This window comes from Lissotriton helveticus, chromosome 8 (genome assembly GCF_964261635.1).
Source record: "Lissotriton helveticus chromosome 8, aLisHel1.1, whole genome shotgun sequence".
NCBI lineage: Eukaryota > Metazoa > Chordata > Amphibia > Caudata > Salamandridae > Lissotriton > Lissotriton helveticus.
The window spans coordinates 549,662,516-549,679,040 of NC_136069.1; positions in this window are offsets into that span (position 1 = coordinate 549,662,516).

Here is a 16,525-nt window from a genome sequence, read left to right on the forward strand (position 1 = left end):
GTTCTGGAAATAAGAACAGCATCGTCGGCGTAGAGTAGTACAGGTACCCCTTTGCGCTCGACTAAGGGGTAGTCTGCTTCTACAAGTAAAAGAGATTCCTCCAGTTCATTAATATACAGGTTAAATAAAAAAGGGGCCAAGATACAACCTTGACGGACACCCCGATTTATTTTAAATTCATCCGTTACATTAAGGTCTTGAGAGTAACGGACATTCGCCCTTGTGTCTGTATGCAGATCGGCGAGAAAATTAACGAGGTTCCTCTCTACGCCCATTCTCAGCAGAGTGGCCCATAATAGACTTCTGTCTACGCAATCGAAAGCGGACGACAGGTCCATAAAGGCCATGTAGACAGTACCTTGTCTCGCCAATGTATACTTGCTTAGAATAAGGTATAGGTTCAGACACTGCGTAATAGTCGAGTGATCTGGTCTAAACCCATATTGTATGGGTGAGAGGATTTTGTTTTCTTTAGCCCAAAAAGATAACCTGTTAAGAATTACACCCCCTACCACTTTAACTATTGAATTCAATAAAGAAATTGGCCTGTAACATAACGGGCTACTGTGATCGCCCTTCTTAAAAATGGGAACTATAGTCGAGAGACCCCACGTTCTTGGGCAACCAGTTGTCACCGCTGCATTGATTACAGCCGTGAGAACCGGGGCCCAAAGCGGGATACTAGACTTAAACAGGTCCGGCGGCAATCCATCCGGACCCGGGGCCTTGTTGGTGGTAAGACCCTGTATTCCCCTAACGATCTCTTGTACTGTGAAACACAATGGAATCACAGCTGGAGTTAAAAAGTCAGAGCCTTCCCGTTGCTCATTGCTCTTAAAAATTGTACTGAAATGGGACACCCATTCCCCCTCTGGGATGTTTGTTCCAATAGCTGTGTCATTTGGGTTTTCAAACAAAGGTTTATTAATTATTTGCCAAAACTTACTGCTATTCCCCAACACAGATGGGTCTAGGAGGGATTCAATAACGTTTGCCTTGATTTCCTTTTTTCTAATGGCTATTGCTTTCCTGTAAGCCATACGAAGATTTTTAATCAGTTCAAGATCTCTTGGTTTGGTTTTTAATGCAAGTTTCAGATCCCTGCTTGCCTTTGAGCAATTATGATCAAACCATTTAGAGTTATTCGCACTATGTCCCTTTGTTGGCGCTGTTAGCATGGAGCCAATTTTAGCGACCAACCCCTCGAATCTAAGCAAAATGTTCGAGGGGATTGAGTCAGATGAAAGACAAACAGACAGCTCCGCTTCACATGCGCTGGTTATATTAGTGTACAAGGTGTCTTGATTTACCATTGACCATTTAATGCGACGCCTGCCATTTACGCACCTTAACGTGCCAAGATCGAAGCGTGACTGACGTTTAGCAACAAATGGACCGCCCAAGTCTATAACAAGGGGATTATGATCACTGTATATACTAGCGAGAATAGAAAAATGTAAGACCCATTGAGCAGCATCTGAAGAAATTAATATGTGATCAATAAAGGAACCCTGCCCATGCCCTTTAAAGGTTGGGGTGTCAAAGATTTTAGTATCAGGAGCCAACGACATTGCTACAATCAAATTGTGCTCGTTCGTTAGATCATTTAGGTACTCACCCCCCCTGCCATGGGAGAAGTGAAAACCTTCCTCATTATGACACCCTAAAGACCCCATTGGCGTGCTAGCTGGGTTACCGCATGGTTGAACGTTGAAATCACCTGCTATCAACAAGTGCCGTGAAACATTGTAAACATTTTTGCTCAGAATATCATTTAAAGAGGCAATATTGCAGGTTTCATTATTACTATTAGCATTGTAAAAATTAACCAGTGTTACCACAATCTTCCCATTTTTTAGATCAATCTTCTGTAAATTCAGATTTACACTATGATAGTTGCTTATGTTACATTTCAGGTCTTGGCTAATGAAGATGGCCAAGCCACCTTTGGCTCTACCCCTGGTCGAGGCGACTGCTGGGGTAATAAAGCTTAAGAAGCCCTCCATATGCACTTTAGTTTCCTCTATCCAGGTCTCTTGGAGACACACAATACTAAATTTTCTTATAAATGCTAGCCATACTGGGTCTCGTAACTTATTTGCCAAACCCGCAATGTTCCAGGAAATTAATTTTGTACTGTCATTAAGGGCAGGACTAATAACAGCCTCTCTGATTGATTGTGAAGAAGTTGAAATAGGCGACGTTACACCTGCCACCACCAGGCCCACAGTACACTCTGCATGTGTCTCCCGAAGCTCAGGTGTTGATGAGGAAGAACAAGCGAGTGAACAGTTGCACAGGCAACGTAAAATGGCGATCGATAAATGCTATCCAGTCTTGCCGCCTCTTCAGAAAGATGCAGCATAAGAACTTGAGAAAGATCCCCTAATGTCGCATTTATTGAGTTTGCCACCCCCCTATGCGCAGAGTGCTACTGCACCTCCACAACCTTTAGTTGTGCAACCTCTGGTTGTTGTGCCCCAGGTTCTTCCACAACTGCCAGCTCCTCTTCAGTTGGCTCCTACTGCTACGGCTCAGCCTCCTCAAGGCCTGCCGACTTTGCTACCTGCTCCCCCTGTACTTCCTACGACTTTGCCTGCTGCATCGACTACCTCTTCTGATATTCCTATGGTTACTGCGTCTGCATCTGCATCTACCTTGCCTCACTCTGCTTTTACTCCTGTTCTTTCGTCAACTTCTCCTTCTGTTCGGCAGAGAATGACTAACATTGTTACTAGTCTTCTGTATCCTCTTTTTGGGGCAGCAAGCCTGACCCCTGTTTCAACGAGCAAACAGTTGCGCAGTCAACTGCCCGACTCTAGAGAGCGGGAAACATTGAATTATTTGGCACACAGATGGGTTACAGACCCTACGACATATGAGCTAGATTCTGTTATGGATGTCTTCCATCAATGGGAAGAGCCGAAACAGAGATACGTTTTCGAGAAAATGTGTACTTTTCTTTGTGAGGATTTAGAGGAAAATGATTTGGAGCCCAATCCGCCTGAGTTATGTCATCTACGGTTCGAGTTTGCAAAAGGCACAATTGTGGGTTCAGATGTTAAAAAAGCAGTTGCGACATTATTGTCGTTTAGGAGTGAGGGTGTTTCCCGGTCATTATTTGAGCATGATTCACTCTAAACTCCCTGGCACACCTTTGTCTGGCGAAATGAATGTTTCAGTAGGTTTTTCTGGCGCCCCGGTTAGGAACCCGATTTCTAGTCCTATGTCCCTCTCTGTTGGACCTTGTGAATTAGAAGCACCCCTTATTCTGACAACAGGTTGTGGTGAAAACTTGTTAGGATTGGATCTGTTGAAAAGATTGTATGCGACTTTGTATTGTTCTCCTTCAGGAGTGCAACTTACACTAGGTAAGAAAGTAGTCTCTCCAATGTATTTGTCGAGGGATAAACTTCCGATAGAGTTGTCGTCTCTTCCTGAAGTTCTTTGGGCTACTGGTCCTAATGATGTGGGTCTTTTGGAAATACCGCCATATGTTGTGACATTAAAAGCCAATGTTAAAATGCCACGAATTCCCCAATACAAGATCTCTAGTGAAGGTGAAAAAGCGTTGCTAGCGATCATTTATGATTTGATTGAAAAGGATGTAATTGAAGAGATAAGAGGCAACGTTTGCAATAGTCCTGTTCTGCCTGTTTTGAAGTGCACTGACCCTTCTCAGCCACCTGTTTACAGATTTGTGATTGATCTTAGAGAGGTGAATAAAATCGTTGTACCACAATTCCCAGTTGTCCCTGATATAACTGCCCTATTGCTTCCGCGACTTGGTTCTTCGGTGATTGACCTGAAAAATGCCTTTTTCAGCATCCCGATTGCCGAGGAGAGTAGGGGGCTTCAGTTTAGGAGGTCAAAGCTTCCGCTTCAAACGCGCTCCCCAGGGCTACTGTGAAAGTCCATCGATATATAGTCAAGCCTTAAAAGCACAGCTTGATACGATTGTTTTACCTGATGGCTACACTTATTCAGTATGTTGATGATTTGCTTGTTGCTGCAGATACTGAGAAAATCTGTAAAGAAGCCACGTTGTCGTTGTTGCGTCATTTGTCTGATTTACATCACAAAGTGTCTCTTTCAAAATTGCAATATTGTCGAGAAGAAGTGACCTACTTAGGTCATCTCTTATCGAAGGAGGGAAGGAAACTGACCCCAGAAAGAATTCAGGCAATAGCGAAATTGAGTGTGCCTAGGACACAGAGAGAAGTGCCTGCTTTCTTGGGCATTACATCTTACTGCAGGCAATGGATACCGAATTTTTCTTTGTTGGCCAAACCTTTGGTGGCATTAACTTGTAAAGATACACCGCATACCTCCCATGGTCTGAAGAGTGTCAGAAAAGTTTTTCCGAATTGCGCAATGCATTATGTTCGGCTCCTGTGTTGGGTACCCCTGACTACAGTAAGCCCTTTACATTGTATGTCCATGAGAAAGAAGGTTGTGCATTGTCAGTGTTGACACAGTTGTTTGGGAACAGGCAGCGTCCATGCGCGTATTTTTCATCGACCTTAGATCCAGTAGCTAAAGCGTTGCCGAGTTGCTTAAGAGCCACAGCAGCAGCAGCAGTTTCTATTCGACAGTCTGCTGGTTTAGTCATGAATAATACATTCGTTGTGATGGTTCCACATGCAGTGGACACGTTGTTTAACAGAACCAAGACACAGCACTTAACTAGTGCTCGGTTGTCAGGTTACGAGTTGACACTGTTAGCGAGTCATGTGTACATAAAAAGATGCAACACGCTTAACCCAGCTACGTTGTTGATGATTGTAGCAGAGTTAGATACTTCTGAACAGCATGATTGTTTTCTCAGAACAGAAGAAGAAACGAAAGGGAGAATAGATCTTAGTGACACTCCTCTTTCAAAGTGTGATGGTACCTTATGGGTGGATGGTTCATGCTTCAAGTTTCCGAATGGTGATACGACTGTGGCGTATGCTGTTACGACTTTGCATTCGATTGTTGAAGCTGCACGTATCCCACATAATTCAGCTCAAGCAGCAGAATTGATTGCACTTACGAGAGCGTGTGTGTTGTCGAAAGGAATGAAAGTGACCATATATACCGACAGCCAGTATGCGTTTGGTGTGGCCCATAGTTTTGGACGATTGTTGAAAGAACGTGGGTTCCTGACTTTGCATGGAACTAAGAATCAGCATGGTCAATTGGTGAATGAGCTCCTTGAATCACTTACTGTGCCATTGCAAGTCGCGATTGTAAAATGCAGTGCACACAAGAAGGTGACTGATGATGTTGGTCGTGGAAATGCATTTGCTGACGAAGTCGCAAAAGAAACAGCGAGGGATGTGATGAGTCGAATGTATGTTGCAGGCCCTGCAAGATGGATTGGTGACGTGGGAATGTGTGAAGACACGATAGAGAGTGTAAAGTCTATTCAAGCTGAAGCTACAGAGAAAGAGTTGAGTACATGGAGAGAGAGTAAGGGGAAATTGGATGTGAATGGTTGTTGGGTTGAATTGTCAGAGCATCAGAGATGGTTGTTACCCGATGCGTATGTGCTTGCAGTTGTTACAATGGCTCATGGAATGGCTCACATCAGTGTGAAAGGGATTTGTAAGTTGTTGGCTCCAGTATGGCAAAATGCTGGAATTCCTAAGTGTGCAGAGAATGTGGTCAAGAATTGCAGGGTGTGTCTGAAATACAATCCTGGTAGAGGAACCCCAACTCCAGCTGGTCATTTTGCGCCTCCAGCGTATCCGTTCGAGGTTTTGCAGCTAGATTTCATCCACATGGAAAGGTGCAACAATCTAAAATACGTACTCGTTGTTGTTTGTGCCTTTTCAAGATGGGTAGAAGCGTATCTCTTAAAGGACAACACTACCTTATCCACAGCTAAAGCCCTTGTCAAAGAATTTTTCTCTAGGTTTGGAATGCTGAGAATGGTCTGGAGTGACAATGGGAGTGAATTTGTGGGTCAAGTGATGAAAAAAGTATGTGAAGTGCTAGGCATCCAACAAAAATTTCACGCTGCAAATCACCCCCAATCAGCTGGACTAGTAGAGTGCTATAATGGCACGTTAAAACTGAAATTGGCCAAAATCCAAGCGAGCTCTGGCCTTAAATGGCCTGACGCTCTGCCTTTGGCACTCCTATCAACCAGAATGACTGTGCATTTGCAAATGGGAGTTAGTCCATATGAAATAGTGTTCGGACGTCCGGCCAACATATGGGGAGTGCCAAGGCCGAAAAAAATCAGTGAGATCGAGCACCCTGTACTGCTTGACTATTTGTACGAATTGACGGCTAAATTGCGTGTTTTACACCAACAGGTTCACGATTCTCTGCCTCAGGTATCTGTAGATCCAGGTCCCACCATCAATCCTGGTTCGTGGATTCTGGTGAAAAATTTCCAGCGGACGAAGAATAATCAGCCCCGTTGGACCGGCCCTCACCTAGTCCTGCTGTCAACGAGATCCGCCGTGCAAGTGGAAGGCAAAAAAAGAACTGGATCCACGGCGTACACTGCAAGAAAGTCCCTTTGCCTCTGCCGTACGACCGGTGGGTCCAGGAGAGTGTTGCTGACTCTGAGACTGAAACTGTGCCTCGTTTTCTACCTTTCAGGGATGCACGCATAAAAGGAAAAATTTCTGAACAAGAAAGTGACAATCTTTTGCAAGAAGCTGTCCCACCGTCAATTCGATTGGACATTACCGAGCCTGATCTCCTGTTTCAGGACCAGACAGTACCTGGGAAGAAACGCTATAATCTGAGGCCGAGAACTATGAACTAATAAAATCTTCCTTTTCTTTGCCTAAAGTTTTGAAAGTGCAGCTCTCTCATCTGAGAAACTTTTTTATTTTTGTTTTTCGAACCACCGTCCGGGTTCAGCTGTAGGGTCGCGGTTGCCCAAGTCTTTGGGGTGCAGCTGAAGACGTTAGGTCGACAGTTCTGGTTGGTCTAAGGGAGTTGCCCTGGATGGACAGAAGCATCCTTTAGCATAGAACACCCTACCATCGCGAGCAGCATTTTAGAGAGGATGGAGTTTTTCGAGATAGAGAGACCTGCCAAACAAATGAACTTTAAGACTACAATTTGCAGAATGATGACCAAGAAACGTTTTTTGATACTATGCATTTTCATGTTGTTCAGTGTTATGATGTTTTTAATAGGATATGTTTTTTTCGCTTTCCGAGTGACATTTGCACCCACTACATCGCCCATACCTCCTCCTACTGTTTCCTCGCATTCTTTCCACCCTTTTCCTGAACATGAATCCGCTAGGAGATTAGAGTTTATTAATAACTCCTTCGTTCAGCTTTTGCACCAACACCAACTAGTAATGAACACGACTAACTGTTGTGTGTGGGGTCTTATGCCTCACACAACGGATAAAGGTATCCCTTATCTGGTCCTGCCTTTCAGCCATAATGGTTCCGTGTGGGCATACAGAACAATGTTCATCTACGCACATGAGACCTACCCCCTACGTTCTGTGACAGACAATCCTAAGAATAGTGCTCTAGTCAAGGGTATAGCAGATATGATTAAGGAAGATATCTCCTATGAGATTATCCCTAGAGATGAGACACTAGTATATATAGGATGGAACGTGACCGGATATGGAGTTACTCTGAATGAGAAACAGCAAGCTAAGAGATCCTCCCCGATTTGGATTGTACCCCATCAGGGTCACCTATGTCTGCAAGGTACTGGCAAGAATCCCAGAGCTCAGTTAGGGAAGAGCATCTGCACTGAGACCTATGTTTTTGCGTCTCAGACTTCCCCTTCGTTCTTAGCAGCTAAGGGTACCTATTTCATCTGCCATGATAGAGCCTATACATGGTTGCCCCCTGACTTTTCGGGCACATGTTTTGTTTCGTTCCTGTTGCCTCCCACCTACACCGCTGCGGCAGATTATCACAAGACAAGGATAGTTAGAGGTGTCTTCAGTGAAGAAGACACTGCAGGACAAGAATTGGGAGACTTCTTTAAGGGTTTTCTGCCATTTTGGGGACCCATGGTTAACAGCAGGAACATAAGGCAATTGACAAGGGTGATTGAATCCACCATAGTTGAAACTACCGGTGCCCTTAGTAACTTGACTGCTGAGCTCCAGTCGGACCGTCTTATGACCCTTCAGAACAGGGTCACGTTAGACGTCATACTTACAGACCGAGGTGGGGTATGTAGAGTGATCCAATCAAGTTGCTGTGTTTTCATTCCAGACAACGCTCCAACAGTGTACCAGGCCATTTCCAAACTGCATAAGATTTCCGAATTTATTCATGTGGATAAAGGAGATTGGTCGTTGATGGGATGGTTCTGGGAACTGATATCCGCCTGGGGATGGAAAATTCTGATGGTCATTGGGATGATTTTAGCCATTCTTTTCCTGTTCTGTCTGTGCGTACAGTGTGCTCCTGCTATATGTGGCCTCTTTGCTACATCGTGTGCAAGGAAACCTGTATCGAGGGACGAGCTAAGTAATAGGATGATGCTACAGCAACATCTCAATGATTTTAGGAACACAGACCTGGACTCAGATTAGCATGAGTATAGGTTATTGCCTATGTAAGGGCAAAAGGAGGGTCTGTGGTACTGAAAATTTTGGACCTGTGTCATTCTCATCGTCTTATCATGACGATTTTGATATCAGCAGACCGAAAATGGCCAGTATACTATGCACAAGCATTTTCGTCATATTCGAGTGACGATTTCACCCTGAAATCGTCATTTTCGTACTGAACCCTTGGGTTCCATTTTGTGTATGGAAGCCATTTTGTGAGTTGCCCTCACATAGGCCAATGATTAAGGCCAAACACGATCCTGAAGGACACGAACACCTTTCCTGACTCCTGCACGACCTGGGCAAGCTGGCTCCACTGCCCAAGGCCAAAACCTGTTCGGTCAGTTCCTCTCCCAGTGGCCGGGCGAGATAGCATCAAGGCACAAACTGCCATAAACCTTTCATCGCACACAAACCTTTCCTAATCTTACACACACCTGCCTCTGTTTCTTTCTTTATGACTTGCTTTACGAGGAGGAGGTGCCCGTTTTTATTGGGGGTCCGTCGATATCTGATGAAAATACTGGGCCTTGCTGTGTAATTGATTGTGGGCTGAACAAACTGAAATGTGGGATTGTCATCATGACTCTGCTTTTTCTTTGTAGTGAAAATATGCGAATGGTCAACTGTAAAAATAGGAATGTTTGCCTGAAGCATAATATTTTGTATAAAAAGAGAAGGCTGGCTTTGTAAGATTGAGCAGTCTCCTGAGAATATACACCGTGTTGTACTTCTAGGACGCCTGTTACTTGGTTGCAGCCAATAAACTCGATCTTTGACTTCACCTAGAAGACTCTGTGTTTCTGTGTCTGAAACAGGAAGGACCCGAAGTCATAGGGTGTTGTCCCTGGCACCGCTGGGTTACCGGTTCAGTACCGGTTCTGAAAAACCCAGTACTTCAGAAGCAGGCTACTAAGTCTTTACCTTTACATCCTTTTGTGATGGACGCCCTTTTGAAAGAGTGGAAGGACCCTGATCACATCATGTTGCCTCGCTTTATGTCAAAGCTCTACCCTTTACAGGACATGGGGGATACGATTCCTGAGTCTGTGCATGTTCATTCCATTGTGGCCTGTTTGGTGGGTCGATTCTGTTCTGGGCAAGGTGTTCCTTCCTCCTTCCAGGCTTCTATCCTTCAGTCCCTGTTGAGAGTGTTGTTGTTTCAGGCATTGGCTCCCCTGCTTCATGGGTCGAAGTGCAAGGTCATATGTCCTCAACAGTCTTCACGGTTCTGTGGGCCAGATTCCATCTTCAGCCTTTGCTGTGGCATCTTCACTCCTGGGTACCTTTCCCAGTTCGGGACTACGACATGTGGGTGCCAGTGTCTCTGGAGATTGTGTCCGGTCTCCAGTGGTGGCTGAATTATTCGGATCTCTCCAAGGGGATGTGGCTTCACCCACCCCTTCCGGTGGTGTTGGCAACGCATGCCAGTGCATCACGTTGGGGTCATACTCTGGGTCAGTGGTCTGTCCAGGCTCGTTGTCTCTCTTGTGGCCTCCTTGGTTCCTGTATGCCTTTCCTCCCTTTCCTCTGATTACAGCATTTCTGTTGAAGGTGCCGAGGGTGGGGGCGCAGGTGGTGGCTGTCTTACCTCACTGGCTACGGAGGTCCTGGTTCCCGTTGTTGCTGAGTCTGGTGGTGGGTCATTCTTGGATTCTGCCTCGCTGCCCCCTCCCCTGAAGGCAACTTCTCCCTCCCTCCTGGTCCCTCGCACCTTGGGGTCAGAGGTTTGCCTTACCACAATATTACGGTGATGCAGGCCTCCCATTGGAAGTCTACTTTGTCCTCCTACTCTAAACATTGGGCTTCCTTTTCCTCCTGGTGTTCTGGGCTTAGTCTGTCTTCTACCGCTTGCCCTGTCGCTAATATTCTTCAGTTTTTTCTGGATGGGTTTCAGAAGAACCATGCTTTGTCTACCCTGAAGGGCCAATGGGCTGCCATTCGGGTTTTCCGGGATCCGGTTTCACTCCCGTCTTCGGATGGGTTGTTGGTTTCTCAGTTGGTCTGGAATTTCTCTCTCTCCTCTCCTTCTGCTTATTCTCCTGTTCCTCCTTTGGATCTTTATTTGGTCCTGGGAGCTCGCCAGTCCTCTCCCTTTGAACCTTTGGATTCTGTTCACCTCAAATTTCTCTCCTTTAAGGTGGCTTTCTGCTGGCCATTACTTCGCCTCGGAGGTTGGGTGAGCTCCCTGCTTTGCGTTGTTCTCCTCCTTTCATACGTTTCATGGATGACGTGGTGGTCCTCGGTTTGGAGCCTGGGTTTGTTCCTACGATTCGTTCTAAGTTACATTCTTCTCAGGAATTGATCCTCCCTTCATTCTGCCCTTCTCCTTTCTCTCCCGCGGAGCTGTTGTTACACACTCTTGATGTGGCCATGGGCTTCTTGAGGAGAAGTTTGACCTCCGCCCGCTTCCAATCGTCGGGGAAGATGCTGGATTCTAAAGAGGAGCTGATGGTGCGTCCTAGTTTGGGTGCGATGGTGCCAGCGGCCCTGTGCGGTGGGCAGGGGTCCGTGGGGGCTCCTGAATGGGTGTTCTTCATGGTCACGGTGGTGTGTTCAACGTTGGCAAGATCCCAGGTGTTGATGGTCAGCTCATTGTCGGTGTGGTTGGAGCAAAGGGTGGTGTCCGGCGTCTGTTGGCTGAAGTTATCGTAGAGGGCATTGATTTTCAGATGGAAGTAGGAGCTGAGCTTGTTGCAGAGTTCCTGGGACAGTGTGATGTCCTTGGCTTCGCTGGGGGGCTTGGTGAATTGCTATATGACGTTGAAGAGTTCTTTAGAGTTGGTTGCATTGGTGTGGATTTTGTTCCTGATGAAAGTCCGCTTGGTTTCTCTTAAACGCTGGTGGTATTCCTCAGGGCATTTCGGTAGCTGTTCAGGTCTTCCGAGGTTTTCTGGTTTTGCCAGGTTTTCTCGAGGCGTCTGCAGGAGCGCCTGGCTGCTTGGAGATCGGTGGTGAACCAAGCTGCTTTCAGGTGGCGTTGTTTCCCGGGGTGGCAGTGTGGTGCAAGATTGTCGGCGCAGCTGGGAATCCAGCGATGAAGTTCTTGGGCTGCGGAGTTGGCGTCAGTCGTGGCGCAGGGTGGGTCTAGGAGGCGGGTGGCGTTGAGGTACTCCTCTGTGATCTCGCTCCAGTTCCTTTGGAGCAGGTGTGTGGGGGTTTTGGGTCCAGTGGATGTGTTGAAGGTGAAGTGTACCCAGTGGTGGTCCATCCAGGGGGGCTGCCTAGTATGTTTGAAATGGATGTTTATCCCTCCTGCGAAGATGGGGTCGAGGGTGTGTCTCACTAATTAAATAATGGTAAATGTGGGGTCAAAAAATGGGTTGCGGAAGCATTGCAAATATTTAACTTAGATAAAAACATCAGGCCCAGCAAAGGCACAGAACAGTGAAAACAAAATGGGTGTACACATGCGAACAGTGTGGTGCCATTTGCACTGGTTTTTGCAGTGAAGAAGCACACAGCGTGCTCCAGGCATTTAAAAACCCAGTACGAATGGGCAGATAAGCACTTCTGCCTGCACCTGGAGTTTTTTGGACACACCGTGGAGCCGAACTCCACAAGTTCCACCAACCCCACCATATGAGGGAAGATCCCCTTCTCTGAATGGATGACTATTAGAAGACCATCAAACACTCCATGAGATATATCTCTGTTGACCATCTAGTTTGTCAGGTTATATGCAGGAACAATGGCCATACCCTATCATGGAGCCGGTCCTTTCTTCTCAAAGAGAGTGAAAACGTCCAAATAAGATCAGTTGAACCCACTCACCCAGTACCATGCAGTGACCATCAAGGTTAATCCAATCCCTGCCCCTTGCTCAGTATTCCTGTATCCCCTTGGCAGATCTTCTCGACCCATAACAAGTGATATTTCAACAGTACACAAATAACATCCCAGTAAATGTCTGGCTATTTAACAGCCCAAACAAATCTCCAAACATTACCTTTATTCGTAGTCATGGCCTTCATTGCTTGAAGGACAGCTACCCATGCATGAATGGAATTATGAAGGAGATCATCTGAATGGAACACCTTACATGACAGGAACCCAGAAAGAGTATTTGATTCTGAGCTGTACTTCTTTCCACAAGTCAACACTTTGGTGAATGGAATCAACCTTCAGTTATCCTTGCTCGGCAAAATTCTACCACTATCCAAAAAGATCACCATATGAAACTATCCAAATCATTCACTGTGTTCCACTTGGAAAGCCAAAGGCAGGTAGAATCTGCCTTACCATATAAGGGATTATGTCAATCATGCCCTAGTTATCAATGGAAGACACAATTTCTTTGGAGGAGTGTGGCTCACTGATTATAGCGGCAGACCCTGATGCAGAGGTATGGCTTGGGACCACGGTTCAATTCCCGACGCAGCAGGGTCCTGAGCCCAAAATGTCCACGGACTCGATAATTCTCGCCTCGGTGCCTATTCTAATCATGGGGTCCCACGCTGCAGCTCTGGGCAATAGTTGCTTAATCTCCACTACGGCGGCCCACCCGCTGCGGGATGCTTGGCTTTCACCCTGGGGATACCCAGTAGGGGTTATCTCACAGGAATAAAGCCAGGATGGGTTCCCAAGGCAAGTGCCTTGATGCCTTCGGGTGATACGTGCGCTATATAAGTTGCAATACATTTACATTTACACATTTCAAGTTGTTCTACACCATGCATAGAGTCTGCTGGGGCGTTGGCCTAAATGGTCCTAAAATTAGCACCATAATGTATCCTAGTCAGATACTGCTGGTTATTTGCTAATTTGATCAAAAACAGCAGTTCAAAAAATTGAAGCACAGAGGGAAATCTCTAGTGTATTTAAGGCGGCCCAATGCAGTGGCATGCCTTCAGTCCCTCCTTGAGATAAGATCCCAGTCACGCTCCCTTAAGGAATGTTCTGAACACTAGACTATTCAGATCTGCTTTTAAAATGCACATTATGGAGTCCCTGGAGAGGAGATCCCAGAATATCTGCTCTGGACATTACCATTGCTGATATGACTAACCCTCGCATCAGTAATTCATGACATACAATAAGGTTTCGATCCAATTATAAGATTTGACATCACTAGAAAATAGTACTATACAAACATAAATTAATGCATTCGTAATTAAATTAGATACTGCACCGAGGATGTATAATCGTATCAATATGGGGAAACTTTACTACTTGGGTTCCATTAATCAACCCTCATTGTCTTCACTTTCCACTAAGGAGAATTCCTTACTCTTCTCTCCTGTAGCCATTGAATAAGTTTCCTGATCCACCGAGATGTTCCCTTTCTCAGGATATGACATTGAGCCATTCTTTTTTGTCCAAACATTATATTGGTTTTTAAAAAAACATACAAACAATCCAGTATTGCAGAAGCCTTGTGATACATATGGAGGCTGTGCAACCAATGTAATCATAAGGCGTGAGAATTGGAAGGAATGTATACATGAGTAAGCTTGGTATACACCAAACATCCTCAAGGTAATGCACATAAGTACATAACTGATGTAACTGCTACAGCTAGAACCATGGTGAAATAACTACCAATGAAACTAAGAGCAGGTATGATGTGAAATTTGTGCTGTATGTTGTATGATAGTAAGGTATCTATGACTGTTATCATAAGAGAGTATCACAAAAGAAAAAGAATGAAGAGGGGAGGGATGAGGAGGAAGGGGTAGAAGGGTAGTGTGATCTTCAAGTATTGGACGTGAGAAAGTGTCTAGGACCTCACAATTGGTAATGGTAGGTGTGTGGGCATGATCTTCTTCAACTCTTTGAATCTATCTAGGGACGCCAGACCTCACTCGAAATTTGAGGGTAGGTCTGGCGACCGGATTAAGAGCCATGAGTCCCTCTTAAAGAAGTGACCCAGGCCCACTAGGTGTGGAAAGAAAGACAATTAAAGAAATTCCATTCTGACAGGATGACCTTCACAGCAATTGCCAGAAGGAGGTTATACGGAGCCGTATCAAGGTCGTCAAGGTTCAAATTGGCCTTGGATGTCCAGGGTAACAAGGCCACCATGGGGATTCTAAATGAATTGGTTTATTAAAACTAGCTGAGATGTAGGTCTGAATTTGGGCCCAGTATGATCAAGGAGTGGGAAATGGAAGAGCATATGTTGACATGAGCCCGTCTCCTTGTTGCAATCCAATAGGAGTTCTTCTCCCGCAGTTTTAGTTTATGAAGTCTAGCTGGGTTCCAGTGTAATAAGTTAATTGGAAATAATTTTGATTGGAGGAGAGAATGGACTTTTTTAAGATACAAAGAAAGCTTGCTAATATTTTGTCAATTATTCTCTGAAATGTGATCAGAAACACCTGAATCAAAATAGTTAGTCGTTTGGCGTACAATATTGAAAATTGAGTTTGAGGTGAATTTGACACTGTTTTATACATTTTTGAGTCAATGTGACCCTAGCGTACCGATGAGGCCATCTCTTCCGATCGTGGAGGTGTTCCAGGTATTTCAGACAAACCAGAAAATTCCCTACACCGCTAGAAAGGCTGACTGATATAGGCTCCAATTTAGAAGATTGCAGCCCTCATGAGCAAAGCATTTCCTACATGAGATCCTCACTCTTTTATCGCTCCAAAAAAATCAGAGGTTAATCTGTCAATATCCTGAAAAAAGGAGGAAAACAGTTTCATCTGCAAAATAGCGGATGCAAACTTCACAACTGAAGTTATTATCTTGAGTATTTGAAGCCTATCCCATCATGTGATATGTTATGTTATGTTCTGTTAAGGTGTCTTATATAGCGCAAACAGCTGCCCAAGCAGTGTCCTGGCGCTGAGAGAAAAGACTGACAAAACACAAGGCAGCACCAGCTAGTTAGTGGGGAAGAGAAAAGTCTTGATAGCCTTCCTAAATTCAAGATAGTTATTAAGGCCCCTATATTTAGGCAACCATGATGAAGGCAGTTCTTTAACTTTAGAAATAGTCTGGGATTTGTGATATTGTAGTGTTTCAGCTAAACCTTTGCAAAACCAAATCCCTTGGCATCTCCTTTATATTTAAGGCATTTGGGCTGCCACTTAACTCCAGAGTCTCCAAAATGTGAGGAAAAGCATGGAGGGTTCACAAGAAAGACCTCTGTTTTGTCCTTATTTACGGTGTACCCATATACATGTGAGAACTCCTGAATAAAGTTGGTGATCCTTGGACTCACCTTCTTACTATACTCAGTAAAAATAAGAATGTCATCCACGTATGGTATGGCTTTAAGAGATCTGGAACCCAATTTGAGACTTTTTATATCAGAAGATGAATTGAGAAGAGTAAGTAAGGGGTCAATAGAGAGTAGGAAGATCAGGGGAGAAAGGTGGCAACCCTGTCTTGTGGCTTGCTGAAGGCTAAAGGAGGTAGAGACTGCATTGTTAACTCTAATTTTAGCTTTGCAGTTAGCATATAGGGCCATAACCATGTTGACAAAAGAGGTTCCAAGAATATGAGATTCAAGGACTGCACGGAGAAAAGGTCAGGAGACTTTGCCGAAAGCCTTTTTAGCGTCAAGGGTGATCACAACTGTTGAAGTGGAGAAAAGGCAGGCTTTTTTAATGATGTGACAAAATGTGCGCATGTTGTCTCTAGTGAGTCTCCCTTTGATGAATCCCGTTTGGGAATTATGGATCAGCAAAAATCTTTTGGGTCCAAGTGGTCTTTGTCCTCTTTGGGGATAACAACAATCAAATAATCGTGGTCTCAGAGACCTTTCCATTCACTTTGCCGCTGAACACAAAGTAATCCAGAGTGTTTTAAGGTATTTAACGACTGAGTGTGCGAATGTTTACTAAAAACTGATGGGAAAACCATTGGGACCTGGAGCCTTTCCAGAGCAGATGGATTTTATTGTTTTGATAATCTCATCAGATGATGATGATCATCTAGATCGGAAACTGAAGCCATTGCAGGGGATTTTATAAACTCCAGACACTCACAATTTGAGTGTATTGGTAAGAGGCTTACTCGATATATTGCGGA